The sequence below is a fragment of the Hemiscyllium ocellatum genome, unplaced genomic scaffold (assembly GCF_020745735.1).
Source record: "Hemiscyllium ocellatum isolate sHemOce1 unplaced genomic scaffold, sHemOce1.pat.X.cur. R23, whole genome shotgun sequence".
In the NCBI taxonomy this organism is placed as follows: Eukaryota; Metazoa; Chordata; class Chondrichthyes; order Orectolobiformes; family Hemiscylliidae; genus Hemiscyllium; species Hemiscyllium ocellatum.
The window spans coordinates 1032222-1055375 of NW_026867618.1; the positions used below are offsets into that span (position 1 = coordinate 1032222).

Consider the following 23154-nt stretch of genomic DNA (forward strand, 5'->3'; position numbering starts at 1 on the left):
CTTCCGCCTGGGAACCCTCCAACCACAAGGTATGAATTCAGATTTCTCCAGTTTCCTCATTTCCCCTCCCCCCACCTTGTCTCAGTCGGTTCCCTCAACTCAGCACCGCCCTCCTAACCTGCAATCCTCTTCCTGACCTCTCCGCCCCCACCCCACTCCGGCCTATCACCCTCACCTTGACCTCCTTCCACCTATCCCACCTCCATCGCCCCTCCCCCTAGTCCCTCCTCCCTACCTTTTATCTTAGCCTGCTTGGCTCTCTCTCTCCTATTCCTGATGAAGGGCTTATGCTCGAAACGTCGAATTCTCTATTCCTGAGATGCTGCCTAACCTGCTGTGCTTTGACCAGCAACACATTTGCACCCCAGTATGTTTATCCCAGAACACCTCGTAAACCTGTTTGTCAACTTTCAGCAGAGGCTGCCTCAGGGCATTGAGCACAGACTGAATGACTCAGTGACGCTTGGATCAGGTCAGATCAAATTCTCAAGCAAACAGATGGCTGGGGATATTCAGCAGCAACGGTGAGGAGAGAGAGGAACAATTCACATTTCAAGTGACCCTTCCTCAAAACGGTCTGTTCTGAAGGAGCTTTCCCGCAGAAATCACTGGATTGAAAGGTGAACTCTCTCTCTGTCTCTTTCTCCCTCTCCCATCAGAGATGCTGCTGGACATGCTTAGCTTCTTCAGCAATCTCTGTATTGATGTTTCAGGTCTCCAGCGGGTCCGTACAGATTGGTTTTAGTGTTGAATTCTCAAGCTTGCTCTGTTCAAGGGATTGAACCCCTCGGCTACAAAGGGGGGGTCAGTTACCTCAGCTAACAGGTTTGTGATGCCAACACTGTTGGCTCAATCTCTATCATGTCTGAAATTACCATGAAGGCCCCAGCTTCTCAACCTCGCCCCTCACCTGAGGTGTGTCACCCACCAGGCCTCTCTCTCTGACAGGACAGCAGCTCTCGGGTCCTCCTGGTCTATACTAACTTCCCAACTTTAAAAAGGCACTCCAGGAAGAGAGCTCTTTACATGGTTCAGGCCAAAATCCTGGAGCTCCCTCCCTAACATCACTGTGGGACACCCAAGGACTGCAGCAGGAGAGTACAGCTCACCCCCACCTTCCAGGTAACTATTAGAGGGTGTGGGACTCACATGCAAGCCCCATTTGAAAATAAGTGTATTACAGGGTGACGGTGGATGGTCACTAAGACTGTTTCTGTACCTGTGCTGCAATCAGCATAACGATGAAGCAAAGGGTGGGTTGAAGATGACAGTGATACCCTTTTGTAGGTTGGTGTTTATTGGAGTTTGTATCGACAGTATGAATGTTTGAGCACTTATTCAAGGGCATGCGGGTAGCTGCCAGAGGAAGTGATGGGGGCTGGTACAATTGCGACATTTAAATGTATGAGTATGTGAATAGGAAGGGTTTAGAGAGATATCAGCCAAGTGCTAGAAAATGGAACGAAATGAGATGAGAATATCTGGTTGGTATGGTCGCGTTGGACAGGAAGGATTGTTTCCAAGCTGTGTATCTCTGTGACTCTGAGGGAGTGCTGCACTGTCAGAGGGTCAGTACGGAAGGAGAGCTGCACTGTCAGAGTCAGTTCTGAGGGAGAGCTGCACTGTCAGAGGGTCAGTACGGAAGGAGAGCTGCACTGTCAGAGTCAGTTCTGAGGGAGAGCTGCACTGTCAGAGGTATTTTCATGAGATTGGGCCACACTGTCGGAGGGTCAGTACAGGGTCACTTCCACACTGTCAGAGTCAGTACTGAGGGAGTGCATCACTATCAGAGGATCTGTGTGGAGGGAGTGCAGCATTGTCAGAGGGTCTGTGTGGAGGGAGTGCAGCATTGTCAGAGGGTCTGTGTGGAGGGAGTGCAGCAATGTCAGAGGGTCAGTGTGGGGGGAGTGCAGCATTGTCGGAGGATCAGTGTGGAGGGAGCGCAGCATTGTCAGAGGGTCTGTGTGGAGGGAGTGCAGCATTGTCAGAGAGTCAGTGTGGAGGGAGCGCAGCATTGTCAGAGGATCAGTGTGGAGGGAGTGCAGCACTGTCAGGGGGTCAGTGTGGAGGGAGTGCAGCATTGTCAGAGAGTCAGGACGGGGGGATTGTTATGCAGTGAGAGAGTCAGCAATGATGAAGTGCGCACTCTCTGAGGGTCAGTGCTAATGGATGGCCATGCTGTCAGAGTGTTGCACTGAGAGGGTTACTACTGATGGAGCGCCACACTCTGAGGTAGTTAGTACTGAGGGATCACCGCGCTGTGAGGGGGTCAGTACTGATGGAGCGCCACACTATGTGTCGGACAGTCAGTACTGAGTAATTGCCGCATTGCCAGAGGGTCAGTACTGAGGGGGTGATGGACTGTCAAAGGGTCATTACTGAGGGAGCGCTACACGGTCAGTGTGTCAGTTCTGAGGGAGTGTTGTTTCAGAGGGTTAGTACTGAGGCAGTGCTGCACTGTCAGAGGGTCAGTACTGAGGGAGAGCTGCACTGTCAGAGGGTCAGTACTGAGGGAGTGCTGCACTGTCAGAGGATCAGTACTGTGGGAGAGCTGCACTGTCAGAGGGTCAGTACTGAGGGAGTGCTGCACTGTCAGAGGGTCAGTACGGAGGGAGTGCAGATTGTCAGAGGATCAGTGTGGAGGGAGTGCAGTAGTGTCAGAGGGTCAGTGTGGAGGGAGTGCAGCACTGTCAGAGGGTCAGTACTGAGGGAGTGCAGCATTGTCAAAGGGTCAGTGTGGAGGGAGTGCAGCATTGTCAGAGGGTCAGTACTGATGGAGTGCAGCACTGTGAGAGGGTCTGTACTGAGGGAGTGCTGCAATGTCAGAGGGTCTGTACTGTGGGAGAGCTGCACTGTTGGAGGGTCTGTACTGAGGGAGAGCTGCACTGTCGGAGGGTCAGTACTGAGGGAGAGCTGCATTGTCAGAGGGTCAGTACTGAGAGGGTGATGGACTGTCAAAGGGTCATTACTGAGAGAGTGCGACACGGTCAGTGTGTCAGTTCTGAGGGAGTGTTGTTTCAGAGGGTCAGTACTGAGGCAGTGCTGCACTGTCAGAGGGTCAGTGTGGAGGGAGTGCTACACTGTCAGAGGGTCAGTACTGAGGGAGAGCTGCACTGTCAGAGGGTCAGTGTGGAGGGAGTGCTGCAGTGTCAGAGGGTCAGTACAGAGAAAGTGCTACACTATCAAACGGTCAGTACTGTGGGAGTGCCGCACTGTAAGAGGGTCAGTATTGAGGGAGTGCTGCACTGTCAGAGGATCAGTACTGAGGGAGGGCTGCACTGTCAGCGCATCAGGCTGGGGGATACCTGCATTGTAAGAGAGTCAGTACTGAGTGAGTGCCACACTGTCAGATGGGCTGAATGGCCTAATTTCTGCTCCCATGCCTTGTGGTCTACGAGGAATATCTGGAATTGTTCAGTACATTTCTGCTTCTGCGTCCTACAGACCCTGCTCAGCAATGATTCCCGTGTCCAGATTCCAGAGACTGTTCAAACAGACCGTCTTCATTTGGTTTTTGAACTTGAAGAGGTTACATCCTCTTTTCTCAGGGTTGGAGGGTTCGTTTCACGTGATTGACATGCCAGCTCAAAGGGATATTTTCATGCTGCAGGGCGAGGTTTATTCCTCAGCTTCCGTGTGCAAATCCCAAATGGATCCCACTGCCCCACACTCAGCACAGTCGTGTGTTCCTTATTTCTGAGCTTCCCAATGCTCATCCACTTCCAGAATGACATCCCACACTCCTCCAAACCGTATCGCAGGCTAATTGCCTGGGAGAGAGGAGGGCTAAGAGAGGAAATAAAAATCTGAAAATTCCTTACAGTGACATTAAGGGTGAATTGATAATGAGAGAAAGAGTAGGTTGTGGAACACAGGGAGAGTTTGTGCATGAACCCAGAGGTTGTAGTGAATGGATGCATTTTGCCAGTGCTCACTGGGACAGGGTTGATAATAAATCGTGGAGATGCTCTGTGATATAATTAAATGAATTAGCATATATATAGAGAGAGATGGTTCTGAGTGGTCTGGCCTCCTTACAACCCAATAAATCTCCAAAGACGGTGGAAATGTATCTCAGTTTACAGAATGAGGTGTTGGAGGAAGTGACAGGTACACTAGCAAGCATTTTCAAATCCCCTCTGGCCACAGGAGAGTTGTCTGTAGACTGACCATGTGGTACTGTTATTCAAGAGGGAGCATGGGATATACCAGGCAGCTCCAGGCCAGTCAGGCTAATATCGTGGGTGGGATGTCTGTTGGAAGCAAGTTTGGGAGATAGAATTAATCAGCATTTAAAGAGACTGGAGTTCATGAAGAACAGTCAGAATGGCTCTGTTAAGGGGAGGTCAGGTCTGACCAATGGGATTGCACTGTTTAAGGAGGTGACCAGGTGTGTAAATAAGGGCAATACTTTCCTGTCGCCTGCTTGGAGGTTAGTGAGGCTTTTATCAGGATCCATACCGGAAACTGATAGTGAACACAAAAACTCAAGATCCAAGGAATTTGGCGCAGAATGCTGAGTGACAGGAAGCAGACAGTGATGGCCCAATGAGAAATCTCTGTCCGTTCATGTCTCACTGTTGGGGTCTTGCTGATGTGGCTGATAGAAAAGATGTAGGTTTGAATGGTGGATGGTTAATCATTGGGTTCATGAATGATGTGAAGATTGGTTGGGTGATAAATACTGAGGAGGATAGCCTTAGGTTACAGAAGGATGGAGATGGCCTTGTCAGATGGACCGATCAGTGACAACGGGTGAGGTGCCTGAAGACTGGAGGGTGATTAATGGTGGGCCATTATTGAAGTAAGGCTGCAAGGTACAGCCATTGTACTATGGAGCTGTGAGCCTGATGGCAGTGGTGGGTCAGCTGTTGGAGGGCATTCTGAGAGACAACTTACATACATTTGGAAAAGCAAGAATTGATTAGGGATGGTCAGCTTGGCTTTGTTTGTGGAAATGATGTGTCCAACTTGATGGAGCTTTTGAAGGGATGACCAAGGACACAGATGAGATGTTTTCACATGGGAGACTGCTTAGTAAAAGGTTAGATGAGATGACATCCAGGGAGAGAGGACAGCAAGGTGCCTCAGTGGTTTGATTCTAACTCCCGGTGACTGTCTGTGTAGAGTTTACACATTCTCTCTCTATCTGTGCGGGTTTCCTCCGGGTGATCCAGTTTCCTCCCACAGTCCAAAGATGCCATGGGAAATGCAGCATTACAGGGATAGAGTAGAGGATGTGAGTCTGGGTGGGATGCTGTTCAGACAGTCAGAGTGGGCCCAATGGACGGAATGGCTTGCTTCTACACTGTAGGAATTCTAAAATTAATCCACAGAGACAAGTCATGTTCTGGGAACATGGGCTCCAATCTTGGACAGGAGTGGATGTGGGTCCTCACCGTCTGAAGGGGGGAGCTGGGCAGAGCCCTGAAGTGTTGAGGATGTGAATGTTTTGTGGAGCTACTGTCTGAGGGGCTTTGGGGGTTAAACACAACAAAGTGGTGCTTTCAGAGGTACTGAGGGAGCACTCTCTGAGGTACTGAGGGAGCACTCTCTGAGGTACTGAGGGAGGAATATCTCGGGTACTGAGGGAGGAATATCTCGGGTACTGAGGGAGGAATATCTCGGGTACTGAGGGAGGAATATCTCGGGTACTGAGGGAGCACTATCTGAGATATCGAGGGAGCACTATCTGAGATATCGAGGGAGCACTTTTTGTGGTATTTAGGGAGCACTTTTTGTGGTATTTAGGGAGCATTATCTGAGGTACTGCGGGAGAACTTTCTGAAGTATTGAGGGAACATTATCTAATGTATTGAGGGAGCACGTTCTGAGGTACTGAGGGAGCAATTTCAGAAGTATTGAGGGAGCACTGTCTGAGGGACTCAGGGAACACTTTCTGAGGGACTGAGGGAACACTTTCTGAGGTATTGAGGAAGCAATTTCTGAGGTATTGAGGGGGCACTGTCTGAGGTACTGAGGGAGAACCATACGAGGTGTTGAGGGAGCACATTCTGATGAATTGAGGGAGCATTTTCTGAGGTACTGAGGGAACACTGTCTGATGTACTGATGGATCACTATCTGAGGTATTGTGGGAGCATTTTCTGAGGTACTGAGGGAGCTCTTTCTGATGTGCTGAGTGTGCACTGTCTGAGGTATTGAGGGAGCACTATCTGAGGTATCGAGGGAGCACTATCTGAGGTATCGAGGGAGCACTATCTGAGATATTGAGGGAGCATTATCTGAGGTACTGCGGGAGAACTTTCTGAAGTATTGAGGGAGCATTATCTGAGGTATTGAGGGAGCACGTTCTGAGGTACTGAGGGAGCAATTTCAGAAGTATTGAGGGAGCACTGTCTGAGGGACTGAGGGAACACTTTCTGAGGTATTGAGGAAGCAATTTCTGAGGTATTGAGGGAGCACTTTCTGAGGTATTGAGGGAGAAGTATTTAAGGTATTGAGGGAGAAGTATTTGAGGTATTGAGGGAGCACTATCTGAGGTATTGAGGGAGCACTATCTGAGGTATTGAGGGAGCACTATCTGAGGTATTGAGGGGGCACTGTCTGAGGTACTGAGGAAGCACTGTCTGAGGTACTGAGGAAGCACTGTCTGAGGTACTGAGGAAGCACTGTCTGAGGTACTGAGGGAGCACTGTCTGAGGTACTGAGGAAGAACCATACGAGGTGTTGAGGGAGCACATTCTGATGAATTGAGGGAGCATTTTCTGAGGTACTGAGGGAACACTGTCTGATGTACTGATGGATCACTATCTGAGGTATTGTGGGAGCATTTTCTGAGGTACTGAGGGAACACTGTCTGATGTACTGATGGATCACTATCTGAGGTATTGTGGGAGCATTTTCTGAGGTACTGTGGGAGCTCTTTCTGATGTGCTGAGTGTGCACTGTCTGAGGTACTGAGTGTGCACTCTCTGAGGTATTGAGGGAGAAGTATCTGAGGTATTGAGGGAGAAGTATCTGAGGTATTGAGGGAGCACTTTCTGACGTATTGAGGGAGAACTATCTGAGGTAGTGAGGGAGAACGATCTGAGGTACTGAGTGAGCACTTTCTGACGTATTGAGGGAGAACTACCTGAGGTACTATTGGAGCACTTTATGAAGTATTGAGGGAGCACTGTCTGAGGTATTGAGGGAGTACGTTCTGAGGTAATGAGGGAGAACTATCTGAGGAATTCAGGGCGCACTTTCTGAGGTACTGAGGGATAACTATTTGAGGTATTGAGGGAGAACTATTTGAGGTACTGTGGGAGCACTTTCTGAGGTACTGTGGGAGCACTTTCTGAGGTACTGTGGGAGCACTTTCTGAGGTACTGAGGGAGCACTGTCTGAGGTATTGAGGGGCACTTACTGAGGTATTGAGGGGCACTTACTGAGGTATTGAGGGAGAACTATCTGAGGTACTGTGGGATCACTTTCTGAGGTATTGAGGGATCACATTCTGAGGTATTTAGCGTGCAGAATCTGAGGTCCTGGGGTAGGACTGTCTGAGGTATTGAGGGAGCACTTTGTGTGGTACTGAGGGAGAACAACCTGAGATATTGAGGGAGCACTTTCTGAGGTATTGAGAGAGCCCTTTTTTAGACTCTGAGGGAGCAGTTTCTGAAGTACTGAGGGAGCAATTTCAGATGTGCTGAGGAATTGAGGTAGCACTTTCTGAGGTATTGAGGGAACACTTTCTGAGGTATTGAGGGAGCATTTTCTGAGGTACTGAGGGAGAACTATCTAGGGAATTGAGGGAACATTATCTGACGTATTGAGGGAGCACTTTCTAAGATGCTGAGAGAGCTTTTTCTGAGGTATTGAGGGAGCACTGTCAGAGGTATTGAGGGAGCATTTTCTGAGGTATTGAAGGAGCACTATCTGAGGTATAGAGGGAGAACAATCTGAAATATTTAGGGAGCACTTTCTGAGGTATTGAGGTGGCACTTTCTGAGGTACTGAGGGAGAACTATCTGAAATATTGAGGCAGCACTATCTGAATGATTGAGGGATCACTTTCAGATGTATTGAGGGATCACTTTCAGATGTATTGAGGGATCACTTTCAGATGTATTGAGGGAGCACTTTCAGACGTATTGAGGGAGCACTTTCAGACGTATTGAGGGAGCACTTTAACAGGTATTGAGGGAGAACTATCTGAGATATTGAGTGAGCATTTTCTGAGGTATTGAGGGAGAATCATCTGAGGTATAGAGGAAGCTCTTTCTGATGTACTGAGGGAGCACTTTCTGAGAAATTGTGGGAGCATTATCTTAGGTATAGTGGGAGAACCATCTGAAATATTGAGGGAGCAATTTCTGAGGTACTGAGGGAGCACTGACTCAGATATTGAGTTGGCACTTTGAGGAATTCAGGGAGCACTTTTTGAGGTACTGAGCGAGAACTATCTGAGGTACTGAGGGGCAAATATCTGAGGAATTGAGGGAGCACTTTCTGAGGTATTGAGGGAGAACTATCTGAGGTACTGTGGGAGCACTTTCCGAGTTACTGAGGGAGCGCTGTCTGAGGTATTGAGGGGCTCTTTCTGATGTACAGAGGGAGCACTTTCTGAGGTACTGAGGGAGAAGTATGTGAGGTATTGAGGGAATACAATCTGACGTATTGCGGGAGCACTTTATGAGGTATTGAGGTTGAACTATCTGAGATATTGAGGGTGCATTTTCTGAGGTACTGAGGGAGCACTTTCTGAGGTATTGAGGGAGCACTGTCTGAGGTATTAAGAGAGCAACTTTTGAGGAACTGAGGGATCACTTTGAGGTCCTGAGGGAGCACTATTTGAGGTATTGAGGGAGAACTATCTGAGGTACTAAAGGAGCACTTTGTGATGTACTGAGGGAGAAATATTTGAGGCATTGAAGGCGAACTACCTGAGGTACTGAGGGAGAGCCATCTGAAGTATTGAGGAAGTACTTTATGAGGTATTGAGTTAGCACTTTCTGAGGTACAGAGGGAGCAATTTCAGATGTACTGAGGAATTAAGGTAGCACTTCCTGAGGTATTGAGGGGACACTTTCTGAGGTACTGAGGGAGAACTATTTGTGGTATTGAGGGAGAACTACCTAAGGTACTGAGGGAGAGCCATCTGAGATATTGAGGAGGCAGTTTCTGGGGTACTGAGGGAGCACTTTCAGAGGAATTGAGGTAGCACTTTCTGAGGTGTTGAGGGAACACTTTGAGGTATTGAGGGAGCATTTTCTGAGGTACTGAGGGAGAACTATCTGGGGAATTGAGGGAGCATTATCTGAGGTATTGAGGGAGCACTGTCAGAGGTATTGAGGGAGCACTGTCAGAGGTATTGAGGGAGAACTACCTGAGGTACTGAGGGGGCACTTTCTGAGGAACTGAGAGCTCTTTCTGAGTTACTGAGGGAGCGCTGTTTGAGGAATTGAGGGGCACTTTCTGATGTACTGAGGTTGAACTATCTGGGGAATTGAGGGAGCACTATCTGAGGTATTGAGGGAGCACTATCTGAGGGACTGAGAGAGCATTTTCTGAGGTATTGAGGGAGCACTGTCAGAGGTATTGAGGGAGCACTGTCAGAGGCATTGAGGGAGCATTTTCTGAGGTATTGAGGGAGAACGCTCTGAGGTATTGAGGGAGAACTACCTGAGGTACTGAGGGGGCACTTTCTGAGGAACTGTGAGAGCTCTTTCTGAGTTACTGAGGGAGCGCTGTTTGAGGAATTGAGGGGCACTTTCTGATGTACTGAGGTTGAACTATCTGGGGAATTGAGGGAGCACTATCTGAGGTATAGAGGGAGCACTTTCTGAGGAACTGAGGCAGCATTCTTGAGGTATTGAGGGAGCACTATCTGATGTACTGAGGGAGCACTTTCTGAGGTACTAAGGGAGAAGTATTTGAGGTATTGAGGGAATACGATCTGAGATATTGCGGGAGCACTTTGAGGTATTGAGGTAGCACTGTCTGAGGCATTAAGAGAGCACCTTTTGAGGTACTGAGGGATCACTTTCTGAGGTACTGAGAGAGCGCTTTCTGAGGTTATTGGGGAACACTGTCTGAGGTTATGAGGGAGCACTTTCTGAGTTTTTGAAGTAGCACTGTCTGAGGTATTAAGAGAGCAACTTTTGAGGTACTGAGGGAGCACTTTATGAGGTACTGAGGGAGCACTTTATGAGGTACTGAGGGAGAACTATCTGAGGTACTGAGGGAGAACTATCTGAGGTACTGAGGGAGAACTACCTGAGGTACTGAGGGAGAACTATCTGAGGAATTGAGGGAGCACTTTGTGAGGTACTGAGGGAGAACTATTTGAGGCATTGAAGGCGAACTACCTGAGGTACTGAGGGAGAGCCATCTGAGGTATTGAGGAGGCAGTTTCTGGGGTATTGAGGGAGCTCTTTCTGAGGTACAGAGGGAGCAATTTCAGATGTACTGAGGAATTGAGGTAGCACTTCCTGAGGTATTGAGGGAGCACTTTGTGAGGTACTGAGGGAGAACTATTTGAGGTATTGAGGGAGAACTACCTGAGGTTCTGAGGGAGAGCCATCTGCGATATTGAGGAGGCAGTTTCTGAGGTACTGAGGGAGTCACTTTCAGAGGAATTGAGGTAGCACTTTCTGTGGTACTGTGGGAGAACTATCTGGGGAATTGAGGGAGCATTATCTGAGGTATTGAGAGAGCACTTTATGCGGTATTGAGGTAGCACTGTCTGAGGTATTAAGAGAGCAACTTTTGAGGAACTGAGGGATCACTTTCTGAGGTACTGAGGGGGCACTTTCTGAGGTAGTGTGGGAGCACTTTCTGAGTTACTGAGGGAGCATTTTCTGAGGTACTGAGGGGCACTTTCTGATGTACTGAGTTAGCACTTTCTGAGGTACTGAGGGAGAAGTATTTGAGGTATTGAGGGAATACGATCTGAGGTATTGCGGGAGCACTTTGAGGTATTGAGTTTGAACTATCTGAGATATTGAGGGAGCATTTTCTGAGGTATTGAGGGAGCACTACTGAGGTACCGAGAGAGCACTTTATGAGGTATTGAGGTAGCACTGTCTGAGGTATTGAGGGAGCACTACCTGAGGTACCGAGAGAGCACTTTGAGGTATTGAGGTAGCACTGTCTGAGGTATTAAGAGAGCAACTTTTGAGGTACTGAGGGAGCACTTTCTGAGGAACCGAGGGAGAACTATCTGAGGTACTGAGGGAGAACTATCTGAGGAATTGAGGGAGCACTATTTGAGGTACTGAGGGTGAACTATTTGAGGTATTGAGGGAGAACTATCTGAGGTGCTATAGGAGCACTTTGTGAGGTACTGAGGCAGAACTATTTGAGGCATTGAAGGTGAACTACCTGAGGTACTGAGGGAGATCCATCTGAGGTATTGAGGAGGCAGTTTCTGGGGTACTGAGGGAGCACTTTCTGAGGCACTGAGGAAGTACTTTATGAGGTATTGAGGGAGCACTTTCTGAGTTACAGAGGGTGCAATTTCAGATGTACTGAGGAATTGAGGTAGCACCTCCTGAGGTATTGAGGGAACACTTTCTGAGGTACAGTGGGAACACTTTGAGGTATTGAGGGAGCACTTTCTGAGGTACTGAGGGAGAACTATTTGAGGTATTGAGGGATGAACTACCTGAGGTACTGAGGGAGAGCCATATGAGATATTGAGGAGGCAGTTTCTGGGGTACTGAGGTAGCACTTTCAGAGGAATTGAGGTAGCACTTTCAGAGGAATTGAGGTAGCACTTTCAGAGGAATTGAGGGAGCACTGTCTGAGGAATTGAGGGAGCACTGTCTGAGGCAATGAGGAAGTACTTCGTTCCTCAAAGTGTTCCCTCAATACCTCAGGAAGTGCTAACTCAATTCCTCATAGAGGGAGAACTATTTGAGGTTTTGAGGGAGAACTACCTGAGGTACTGAGGGAGAGCCATCTGAGGTATTGAGGAGGCAGTTTATGGGGTACTGAGGGAGCATTATCTGATGGACCGAGGTAGCGCTTTCTGAGGTATTGAGGTGGCACTTTCTGTCCACCCTCCCTGTCCCCCTGTCTTCTGTCCCCCTTCGCTCTGTCCCCACTCTCTGAAACCCTCTCTCTGTCCCCACTTTCTCTGGCCGCCCACTCTCTGCCCCCTCTCTTTGTCACCCCTCTCTCTGTCCCCTTCTCTCTGTCCCCTTCTCTCTGTCCCCTTCTCTCTGCCCCTTCTCTCTGTCCCCCTCCCTCTGTCCCCCCTCCCTCTATCCCCCCTCCCTCTATCCCCCTCTGTCTGATCCCCTCGCTCTGTCCTACTCTCTCTGTCCCCATCGTTCCGTTTCCCGCTCTCTGTCCCCTTTTCACTGTTACCCTCTCTCTGTTCTCCTCCCTCTGTTCCCTTCTCTCTGTCCCCTTCTTTCTATTCCACTCTCTCTTTATCCCCCTCTCTCTGTCCCCACTCTCTCTATTCCCCTCTCTCTGTCCCCTCTCTTTGCCCCCTCTCTCTGTCCCCAAACTGTCTGTCACCCCTCTCTCTGTCCCCTTCCTCTATCCCTCCCTCTCTATCCCTCCCCTCTCTATCCCTCCCCTCTCTATCCCTCCCCTCTCTATCCCTCCCTCTCTCTATCCCTCCCTCTCTCTATCCCCCCTCTCTCTATCCCCCCTCCCTCTGTCCCCCTCTCCCTCTGTCCCCCTCTCCCTCTGTCCCCTCTCCCTCTGTCCCCATCTCCCTCTACCCCTCTCTTGTCCCCCCGCTCTCTGTCCCCCGCTCTCTGTCCCCCGCTCTCTGTCCCCCGCTCTCTGTCCCTCACCTCTCTGTACCCCCCATCCCCACGTCTGTCTTTCCCCCTAAGTCCGTCCTGCTCTCTCTGTCATCCCCCTCTCTGTTCCCCCTCTCTCGGTCCCACTCTCGCTCTGTCCACCCTCCTTGCCCCCCTCTCTCAGTCCCCCTCTCTCGGTTCCCCCCACTCTCTGTCACCCTCTCTCTGTTCCCTCCTCTCTCTGTCCCCCCTCTCTCTGTCCCCCCTCGCTCTGTCCCCCCTCGCTCTGTCCCCCCTCGCTCTGTCCCCCGTCTCTCTGTGCCCCGTCTCTCTGTCCCCGCGCTTTCTTTCCCTCTCTCTCTCTGTCCCCCACCTTTCTTTTCCTCCCCTCTGTATCCACGTCTCTCTGGCCCCCTTAGTCTGTCCTCCTCTCTGTCCGCCCTCTCCCTGTCCCCCCTTTCTCTGCCCCACCCTCACTCTGTCCACCCGCCCTGTCCCCCTCTGTCTCTGTCCCCCTCTGTCTCTGTCCCCCTCTGTCTCTGTCCCCCCTCTCTCTGTCCCCCCCTCTCTCTGTCCCCCCTCTCTCTGTCCCCCCCTCTCTGTCCCCCCCTCTCTCTGTCCCCCCCTCTCTTTGTCCTCCCCTCTCTCTGTCCTCCCCTCTCTCCTGTCCCCCCTCTCTTCTGTCCCCCCTCTCTTCTGTCCCCCCTCTCTTCTGTCCACCCCTCTCTCTCTCTGTCCACCCCTCTCTCTCTCTCTGTCCACCCCTCTCTCTCTCTCTGTCCACCCCTCTCTCTCTCTCTGTCCACCCCTCTCTCTCTCTCTGTCCACCCCTCTCTCTCTCTCTCTCTGTCCACCCCTCTCTCTCTCTCTCTGTCCACCCCTCTCTCTCTCTCTCTCTGTCCACCCCTCTCTCTCTCTCTCTCTGTCCACCCCTCTCTCTCTCTCTCTGTCCACCCCTCTCTCTCTCTATTTCACCCCTCTCTCTCTGTCCCCTTCTCTCTGTTCCCCCTCCTCGTCCTCCCCTCTCTCAACCTCTCCCTCTGTCTCACTTCCCTCACTCTCCCCCTCTCTCGCCCTTCCCACCCTCCCTCACTTCTCTCGTACTCTCCATCCCTCTCGTCCTCCCCTCCATCTCCCCATCTCTTGCCCTCCCTCTCACTCGTGCTTCCCCTCTCTCCCATCCCCTCTCTCACCCTTTTTCTTCCTCTCACCCTCCCCTCCCTCCCTCTTCTCTCTCACCCTCCCCTCCCTCCCTCCCTCTCTCCTTCTCGCCCTCCCTCTCTCCTTCTCGCCCTCCTCTCTAGCCTCCTCCCTTCTCTCTCCTCTCTCGCCCTCCCCTGTCTCACTCCCCTCTCTCGCCCTCCCCTACCTCTCCCCCTTGTCTCGCTCTCCCCTCTCTCGTCCTCAATTTCCTGTCCTCTCTCGTCCTCCTCTCTCTCTCACCTTCACCCTTCTGTCGCCCTCCCCTCCATCCCTACCCTCTCTCGGCCGCTCCCTCCCTCTTGCCCTCCCCTCTTAACCCTCCCCGCTGTCTTGCCCTCCCCTCTCTCGCCCTCTTCTTCCCTCTCACACTCACCTCCTTCACTCCCCTCTTTCGCCCTCCCCTTTATCGCCTTCCCCCTCACTCGCACTCCCCTCTCTCGCCCTCCCCGTGTCTCACCCTCCCCCTCTCTTGCCCTCCCTACTTTCTCGTCCTCCCCCCGTCTCGCCCTCCCCTCCCTTCCCTCTCCTCACTCGGTCACCCCTCTCTCGCCCTCCTCTTCTCTCGCACTACAGTCTCTCGCCCTCCCCCCTCTCTCCCCTCCCCTCTCTCCTTCTCCCTCCCTCTTGTGCTCCTCTCTCTTGCTCTCCCCTCCCTCACTTCCCTGTCTCATCCTCCCCTCTCTCAACCTCTCCCCTCTCTCTCCCTCCCCTACCTCCCTCCCCTCTCTCGCCCTCTCCCTCTCCCTTTTCCTCCACCTCTCTCGCTCTCCCTCTCTCTCCCATCCCCTCTTTCACCCTCTCCCTCCCTCTTGACATTCCCTCCCCTCCCTCCGTCCCATCTCTCGCCCTCCCCTATCTCACCCTATCTCTCCCTTGCCCCCTCTCTCTCCCCCCGTTCCTTCACTCTCCCTCCACCTTCTCTCACTCTTGACCCCCCTCAATCAGTGTCTCTCTCTCTCTCTCCCCCACCTTCCTCCGTTTCTCTCTGACTGAATCGCTCTCCCTCCTGTCCCTCCCTCCCCCTGTCTCAGACACATTCTGTCTCCCTGGTCCTTCCCTCTCCCTCTGACCCAGAGACTGGGGGGTGTGGGGTTGGTTGGTCGTGAGGCTGCGTGTGTGGGGGGGGGGGGTGAGATGTGGGAGGTAGGAGGAGGGGAAAATGGGGTAGAGATGGAACTGCTGGAGCTAGACAGAGACAGCAGGACAGAGAGAGTGAGGGTGAGGGGATAGGGAAGATGTAGGCAGGTGGAGAAACTGGGGTTGGGGGGATTGTGAGTGTGAGGGGAAACGAGGGAGTGTGAAGAGGAGAGATGATAGAGAGAGAGAGAGAGAGAGAGAATTGAGGAGAAAGAGTAGGGGAGAGATAATGGGGAGACCAGGCTGCAGTGCTGGGACTGAGGGCGTTAACCCCAGCTCCTGAGCTCAGGGCGCGGTGTCCTCCCCTTCCCTGAGGACCAGGACTTGGGGCTGAGTCTGTCTCTCTCCAGCTCAGCTTCTCCAACACAAAGACACACAACAACATCGGTCCCTCTGCTGCTCGGCACGCTCTAATCAGCATTTTTATTGGTTACAAATGGAAGTGATGGATACAGTCAGTAGGATGGTGCCTTTTCTCACTGGCCCCTGAGTTGTGAGAAACATTGAAATGTTTCCCTGTAACCCCGCTGTGGGATAAGGATGGACAAACCAGCGCTCCCCTCAGTCTGTTACCATAGCAACAGGCTGCTCCATCGCTGAAACACTGAACTGAAATGAGAAAATCCCGGATGGTGTGATTAATGAGGGAATTTGATGGATGGATGGATTTGGGTGAAGGGATATTTCAGCACATTCTTCAGCTGCTGCCTGAACTTAGTCTGGGTCACGGCATAAATCGCGGTGTTTGTGCAGCAACTGAGGAGCTGCAGCATGAATCCCAGTTCCAGCACAAAGCGATGGAGAAACACAGACTTATACCCAATATACCACATCCGGAACCATATCGAATACAGCATTAACGTTGACCATAACAGGATGAAATTGGCCGAGATCACAAACAGTAAAATGATGGATTTTTTTCGGTTTCTCATTTCAGTGTCAGACTGAGCGTCCCCATTGGTGTGAGCGCGGAGTCTCCTGCGGGCTCTGCTGGTCACTAAAATGTGTCTGATGGTGAGAACATTGAGCAGCAGAATCAGGAGAAATGGGACACACGGGGTTAGAATGTGGTGGAGGAACTCGATTGTGACCCAGACACTGGAGAATGTAACAGCGACTGTTACATCACAAAACCAGGGGATGTTCCCCAGCCGATACCGAGCCGTGAGCATAAAATACCAGGAAATGTTCTTTAAACAGCTCAGCACAGTCACTGCTCCCAGAACCACAGCCGCTGTTTTCTCACTGCAATATTTACTTTTCAGCTTCTGGCAACAAATGGCCACAAACCGATCAAAGGTGAAAGTGACGGTGAACCAGACAGAGCAGTCAGTGGCTGCATAAAGCAGGACGGCGTGGATATTACACACGGGGACGGAGTACCTCAGGAAATAAAACTGTTCCTGATAAACAATGGGAATGTGTCTCAGGATCAGTTCGAGGATAATGACCAGGAGATCCGCCGCTGCCATGGCCCCCAGGTAACGTCTGACACATGGAGACAATCCACAATCTTTATAAATCAGGACGTAGATGGTCACTACGTTAACTGTGAGGACGGAAAACAAACCCATTATCCATCAGCCTGGAGGCAAAGGGACCCGTTTGATCGGGGACCCAGTGAGATTTTCAAATGTGTCCCTGTATTCAGGGATTTATTAAAATAATTGGAGCTGGAATAACAAATGGGAAGGTCGGAATTACTGACAAAAATGTGACATAAACCACAAGAAACCCTCCCTCCCCAAACACACAGAGACACATCCATAAGGACAGATGGTTTCTAGAACATTCCCACACACTCGATCACTCGCGAGCAGACACAGGTCACTCCTTCCCAGTTCCTAATACGGAGGGTGGGAACGTTGTTGTCCTGAAGGTTTCTCTCCCAGTTTCCTGAAGACAAACGGAGTCTGGGAATTTCGTATATTTTGGTCTGAATTGTGGTCGATCCTGTATCATGGAGAAATGTAAACGCAGGGGAAACGTATTCCCCCTTTAACTGCCTGAGGGGCCTTCGGAACAGTGTCTCCTTCTCCCTGGAACGGGATCTCTTCCCTCGGGATCTTATCGTTTGTTCAATTCACTGACGTCCGGCCGTTCACAAACAAACAACGTCAGGGACAGAACGTTCCGGGAATGGCAGTTATAGAATGTCAGGGACGGAAACTTCCGGGAAACTCCGTGACCGGTCCATCACCTTTCACCCCCATCCACCCCACCAACATGATGTACTGTGCACAGGCTACATACCTGACCAGCACGGGGAGCTGTGCAGTGATCACCCGTGAATTCATCTGTAACCCAGGAGCAATTACCCTCCCAGCATGTAGGACGGTGTACCCAACCCCAGTGCATTGATCTGTAACCCAGGAGCAGTTACCCTCCCAGCATGTAGGACTGTGTACCCCACCCCAGTGCATTGATCTGTAACCCAGGAGCAATTACCCTCCCAGCATGTAGGACTGTGTGCACCACCCCAGTGCATTGATCTGTAACCCAGGAGCAATTACCCTCCCAGCATGTAGGGCTGTGTGCACCACCCCAGTGCATTGATCTGTAACCCAGGAGCAGTTACCCTCCCAGCATGTAGGGCTGTGTGCACCACCCCAGTGCATTGACCTGTAACCCAGGAGCAGTTACCGTCCCAGCATGTAGGGCTGTGTACCCCACCCCAGTGCATTGATCTGTAACCCAGGAGCAGTTACCCTCCCAGCATGTAGGACTGTGTACCCCACCCCAGTGCATTGATCTGTAACCCAGGAGCAGTTACCCTCCCAGCATGTAGGACTGTGTACACCACCCCAGTGCATTGATCTGTAACCCAGGAGCAGTTACCCTCCCAGCATGTAGGACTGTGTACCCCACCCCAGTGCATTGATCTGTAACCCAGGAGCAGTTACCCTCCCAGCATGTAGGACTGTGTACCCCACCCCAGTGCATTGATCTGTAACCCAGGAGCAGTTACCCTCCCAGCATGTAGGACTGTGTACCCCACCTCAGTGCATTGATCTGTAACCCAGGAGCAGTTACCCTCCCAGCATGTAGGGCTGTGTACCCCACCCCAGTGCATTGATCTGTAACCCAGGAGCAGTTACCCTCCCAGCATGTAGGACTGTGTACCCCACCCCAGTGCATTGATCTGTAACCCAGGAGCAATTACCCTCCCAGCATGTGGGACTGTGTACCCCACCCCAGTGCTTTGATCTGTAACCCAGGAGCAGTTACCCTCCCAGCATGTAGGGCTGTGTGCACCACCCCAGTGCATTGATCTGTAATCCAGGAGCAGTTACCCTCCCAGCATGTAGGGCTGTGTGCACCACCCCAGTGCATTGATCTGTAACCCAGGAGCAGTTACCCTCCCAGCATGTAGGGCTGTGTGCACCACCCCAGTGCATTGACCTGTAACCCAGGAGCAGTTACCCTCCCAGCATGTAGGGCTGTGTACCCCACCCCAGTGCATTGATCTGTAACCCAGGAGCAGTTACCCTCCCAGCATGTAGGACTGTGTACCCCACCCCAGTGCATTGATCTGTAACCCAGGAGCAGTTACCCTCCCAGCATGTAGGACTGTGTACACCACCCCAGTGCATTGATCTGTAACCCAGGAGCAGTTACCCTCCCACCATGTAGGACTGTGTACCCCACCCCAGTGCATTACCCAGTAACACTGTTAGATCCCTGCCCAGTGAGGAGAAACTTGCAGCCCATGCTGGAAGTGACAGGATGTGCAGCTCCCACCCATTTCCAGCTCCATATCCCCACTGTGCCAACAAAAGGGGGTGCTGTGGGTGTGAACATAACTGCCAGAGAGAGATGGCAGGGGTATCAGTTTAAATATCACCACATGGGAGGGGTTTGGGGTATAGACAGAGAGGGGGAGACTGAGAGACAGTGTCATGGAAGGATGTGTTCACAGGTGTCAGAATGCTGAAATGTCGACACTTCGATAACATCCTGTAACATGAACCATACTTCCCAGGAAAGATGGGAAAAAGGGAGATTGGTGAGAGGTCAGATGAAACAACAGCTGCTGTGTGGCTTTGAAATTACGTGTATGTAATTTTAGTAAGTGTCTCATTGAAACAGTATATTGCTGTAGAGTTGGAGTAGGGTAATAAGCAGTTTGGAGAAAGAGGGTCCCAGAGTTGTGAATAGTTGATGTAAAATGTTCACTTTCAGAGTAAAAAAAATACATTGATACTTTTGTTTAAACACTGGAATTTGGGAGTTCTCTATCACTCATATTTCAACAGTTTACAAGGTAACTTGAGCATTTCTTTATGTTTAGTTTAGTTTAACTTACCAGATGAGCTTCACGCCGTGTCCTAACAATTGCTGTGTGTGTATGTGTGTCTCTGTGTGGGGCAGGTCTGGCTGTCTCTGTGGTGCTGAAAGTGATGCAATGCCACCCTCTGCTGGCCTCCACACGCCACTGCACAGACATTGGCAGAGGGTGAAAACCAACAGGGATTCACTCAGAGAGGGGGAGGGAGAGGGCAGCTGCTCACAGCACCATCCAAACTGATGTCTTGTCCATTTACTGATCTAAATGTCCTTTAAACATTGTAACTGTCCCTATTTTCACCAGTTCCTCTAGAAGTTAATTCCACACACACGCCAGCTTCTGTCTGAAATAATTACCTCTCCTGACTTTTCTAAATCTTTTTCCTCACGCCTCAAAATATCCCTCAGTTTTGAATCCCCAACTCTCGGGAAAAGACATCAGCCCTTTAGCTTATCTGTACCCCTCATCATTTTATAAACCTCTGCAAAGTTACCCCTCCACCTCATACTCTCCAGTGAAAAAAGTCCCAGCCTATTCAGCCTCTCCTTATAGCTCAATCCCTCCATTTCCAGCAACATCCAGGTTAAACTCTTCTGAACCCTCTCCAGCTTAATAATATCAAGGTCAATAATATCAAAGAGAATAGTCAAGGTATTTGCTAAGGGTATGGGGGAGACCAAACTAGAGGACATAGGCTTAAGGTGAGAGGGTAACATTTAAAAGTGACGTAAGGGGCAGCTTTTTCACCCAGAAGGTGGTGTGGCTATGGAATGAGCGGGCAGGATGTCCAGACTGGACACAGTATTCCAGGAGAGGTCTCACCAATGTCCTGTACAACCTCAATATGACGTCCCAATTCCAATACTCAAAGGTCTGACCTATGAAGACAAGTGTGTTAAACACCTTCTTAGCCACTTTCTATATCAGATGCAAATTTTAAAGAATTAAACATGACGGCCTAGGTCTCTGTACTACAACACCACCAAAAGACCCTACTTTTAATTGTATAGGCCCTGTTCTTGTTTGATCTACCAAATCCAATGCCTGGCATTAATCCAGACTATCCTCCATCTGCCACCCCTCAGCCCAGTGTGCGATATGACTGCCATCTCCCCCTCCCCCTTCAATTTTAAAATGCCCACCCCTCTCCAGGAGGCCTGCACACTCTTGCCATGATTTTCACAAAGACCCTGAGCTTGGGTTGCCTTGTGTGGTTAGAGGGAGGAGGGACAGATTGCAGACACAGTCAGTGGGGAGGAGAGGCTGGACAGTAATCAGCGGCCTGGTATCATTTCATGGTTTTAGACAGAGGGCAGACACATGTTAGAGTGGGTAAGATTGATCGGTGTTTTGGGGTCAGAAATTAAGCTCTTCCTTCGCCTCTGGTGTTCAGTAATAAATGTCTATTTGAGACCCTTCATTGGGCAGAGTGTTTCTGCAGGATTTCTTTCCCTAATATTGCAGACTACAGATAATAGCGATTAAAGATGGTCATAGTTAATTTCAATATTCAGCAAGTGCACTCAATATCCTACAGTTGAGACAAATATCTTGCATTTGTTTAATAATACAAAGTGTTGTTTGTAATTCAGTAATAGTAACCTGATTATAATCAATCCACACTGAGCTGGAAGAGGGCACTAAAATATGACCCAAAATCTGGGTATGGTAGTATAGTGGGCAGTGTCCGTGTCTCTGAGCCAGAGCTCTGGGTTTGATTCCAATTCCTGAACTTGTGTGGTAGTGTTCCTAGCTCTGGACGAGAAGGCCTGGATTGAAGTCCTGCCTGTTGCAGAGGTATGTCACAGTATGACAGAACAGGCTGATGAACAAACATACAGGAGAATGAGGTGAGGGAAGCCATTAGCGTCCCTGCTGAGTACACTTGCAAGAAGTGCACCCTTCTCCAGCTCCTCCAAGCCCGTGTTAGGGAACTGGAGCTGGATTTGGATGAACTGCGGATCATTCGGGAGGCAGAGAGGGTCATAGATCAGAGCTTTAGGGAAGTAGTTACTCCGAAAGTTCAAGATAGATGGGTGACAGTGAGGGGGAGTGGGAGGAGGAGGCCAGTGCAGGGACCCCCTGCGGTCATTCCCCTCAAGAACAAGCATACCGTTTTGGATACTTGTGGGGGGGATGACTTAGCAGGGGCAAGCAACGAGGTTCAGGCCTCTGGCACGGAGCCTGGCCCCGTTGCTCAGAAGGGAAGGGTGGAGAAAGGTAGAGCGATAGTTCTTGGGGACTCGATAGTGAGGGGTACAGACAGACGGTTTTGTGGGGGTGACAGTGACTCACGTTTGGTATGTTGCCTCCCAGGTGCAAGGGTACGTGATGTCGCTGATCGTGTTTTCCGGGTCCTTAAGGGGGAGGGGGAGCAGCCCCAGATCGTGGTCCACATTGGCACCAACGATATAGGTAGGAAGAGGGGTGAGGATGTCAGACAGGCTTTCAGGGAGCTAGGTTGGAAGCTCAGAGTTAGAACAAACAGAGTTGTAGTCTCTGGTTTGTTACCCGTGCCACGTGATAGAGAGTCGAGGAATAGGGAGAGAGAGCAGTTAAATGTGTGGCTACAGGGATGGTGCAGGAGGGAGGGATTCCGGTTTCTGGACAACTGGGGTTCTTTCTGGGGAAGGTGGGACCTCTATAAAAAGGATGGTCTACACCTGAACCTGAGGGGCACCAGTATCCTTGGGGGGAGGTTTGCTAGTGCTCTTTGGGAGGGTTTAAACTAACTCCACCGGGGCATGGGAACCTGGACTGTAGCTTTAGGGTACAGGACCTTGAGTGTAGGGAGGTTATGAATAATGCAACGATCTCGAAGGAGGGTGCCTGTAAACAGAAGGGTGGATTGAAGTGTGTATACTTCAATGCCAGAAGTATAAGAAATAAGGTAGGTGAACTTGCAGCGTGGGTTGGTACCTGGGACTTCGATGTTGTGGCCATTACAGAGACGTGGGTAGAACAGGGACAAGAATGGCTGTTGCAGGTTCCAGGGTTTAAATGTTTTAGTAGGATCAGACATGGGGGTAAAAAAGGAGGAGGTGTGGCATTACTTGTCAAAGATAGTATTACAGCAGTAGAATGGACGATGGAAGAGGACTTGCCATCTGAAGTAGTTTGGGCTGAGGTTAGAAATAGGAAAGGTGAGGTCACCCTGTTAGGTGTTTTCTACAGGCCTCCTAATAGTCCTAGAGAAGTAGAGGATAATATTGCGAGGATGATTCAGGAAAAGAGTGAAGGTAGCAGGGTGGTTGTTATGGGGGACTTTAACTTCCCAGATATTGACTGGGAGAGCTATAGCTCGAGTTCATTAGATGGGTCGGTGTTTGTCCAATGTGTGCAGGAGGGTTTCCTGACACAATATGTAGACAGGCCAACAAGAGGTGAGGCTATACTGGATTTGGTTCTAGGTAATGAACCAGGCCAGGTGTTAGACTTGGAGGTAGGTGATCACTTCGGGGACAGTGACCACAACTCGGTGACTTTTACTTTAGTGATGGAGAGGGATAAGTGTGCGCCGCAGGGCAAGAGTTATAGCTGGGGGCAGGGAAATTATGATGCAGTGAGGCATGACTTAGGATGTGTGGATTGGAAAAACAGGCTTCAAGAGAAGAACACTAATGAGATGTGGGGATTGTTCAAGGAGCCGCTACTACGTGTCCTCGATAAGTATGTACCAGTCAGGCATGGTGTAAAGGGCCTTGTGAGGCAGCCGTGGTTTGGTAAGGAATTGGAATCCCTTGTGAAAGGGAAGAAGGCGGCATATGTAAAGATGAGGCGTGAAGGTTCAGTTGGGGCGATAGAGAGTTATAAGGTA

At 50.5% G+C, this 23154-nt stretch overlaps 1 long non-coding RNA gene across 2 annotated transcripts in view; it reads left to right on the forward strand.

The window, feature by feature from the left end:
- The first annotated feature begins 436 nt into the window (after positions 1–436).
- The window catches only part of LOC132809149 (uncharacterized), a 28073-nt gene continuing 5355 nt past the window's right edge, over positions 437–23154 (forward strand). For both annotated transcript variants that reach the window (XR_009642228.1, XR_009642229.1), the window contains exons 1-2: positions 437–620; positions 16315–16530. This is a non-coding gene — a long non-coding RNA (uncharacterized LOC132809149). The remainder of the gene's footprint in view (positions 621–16314; positions 16531–23154) is intronic.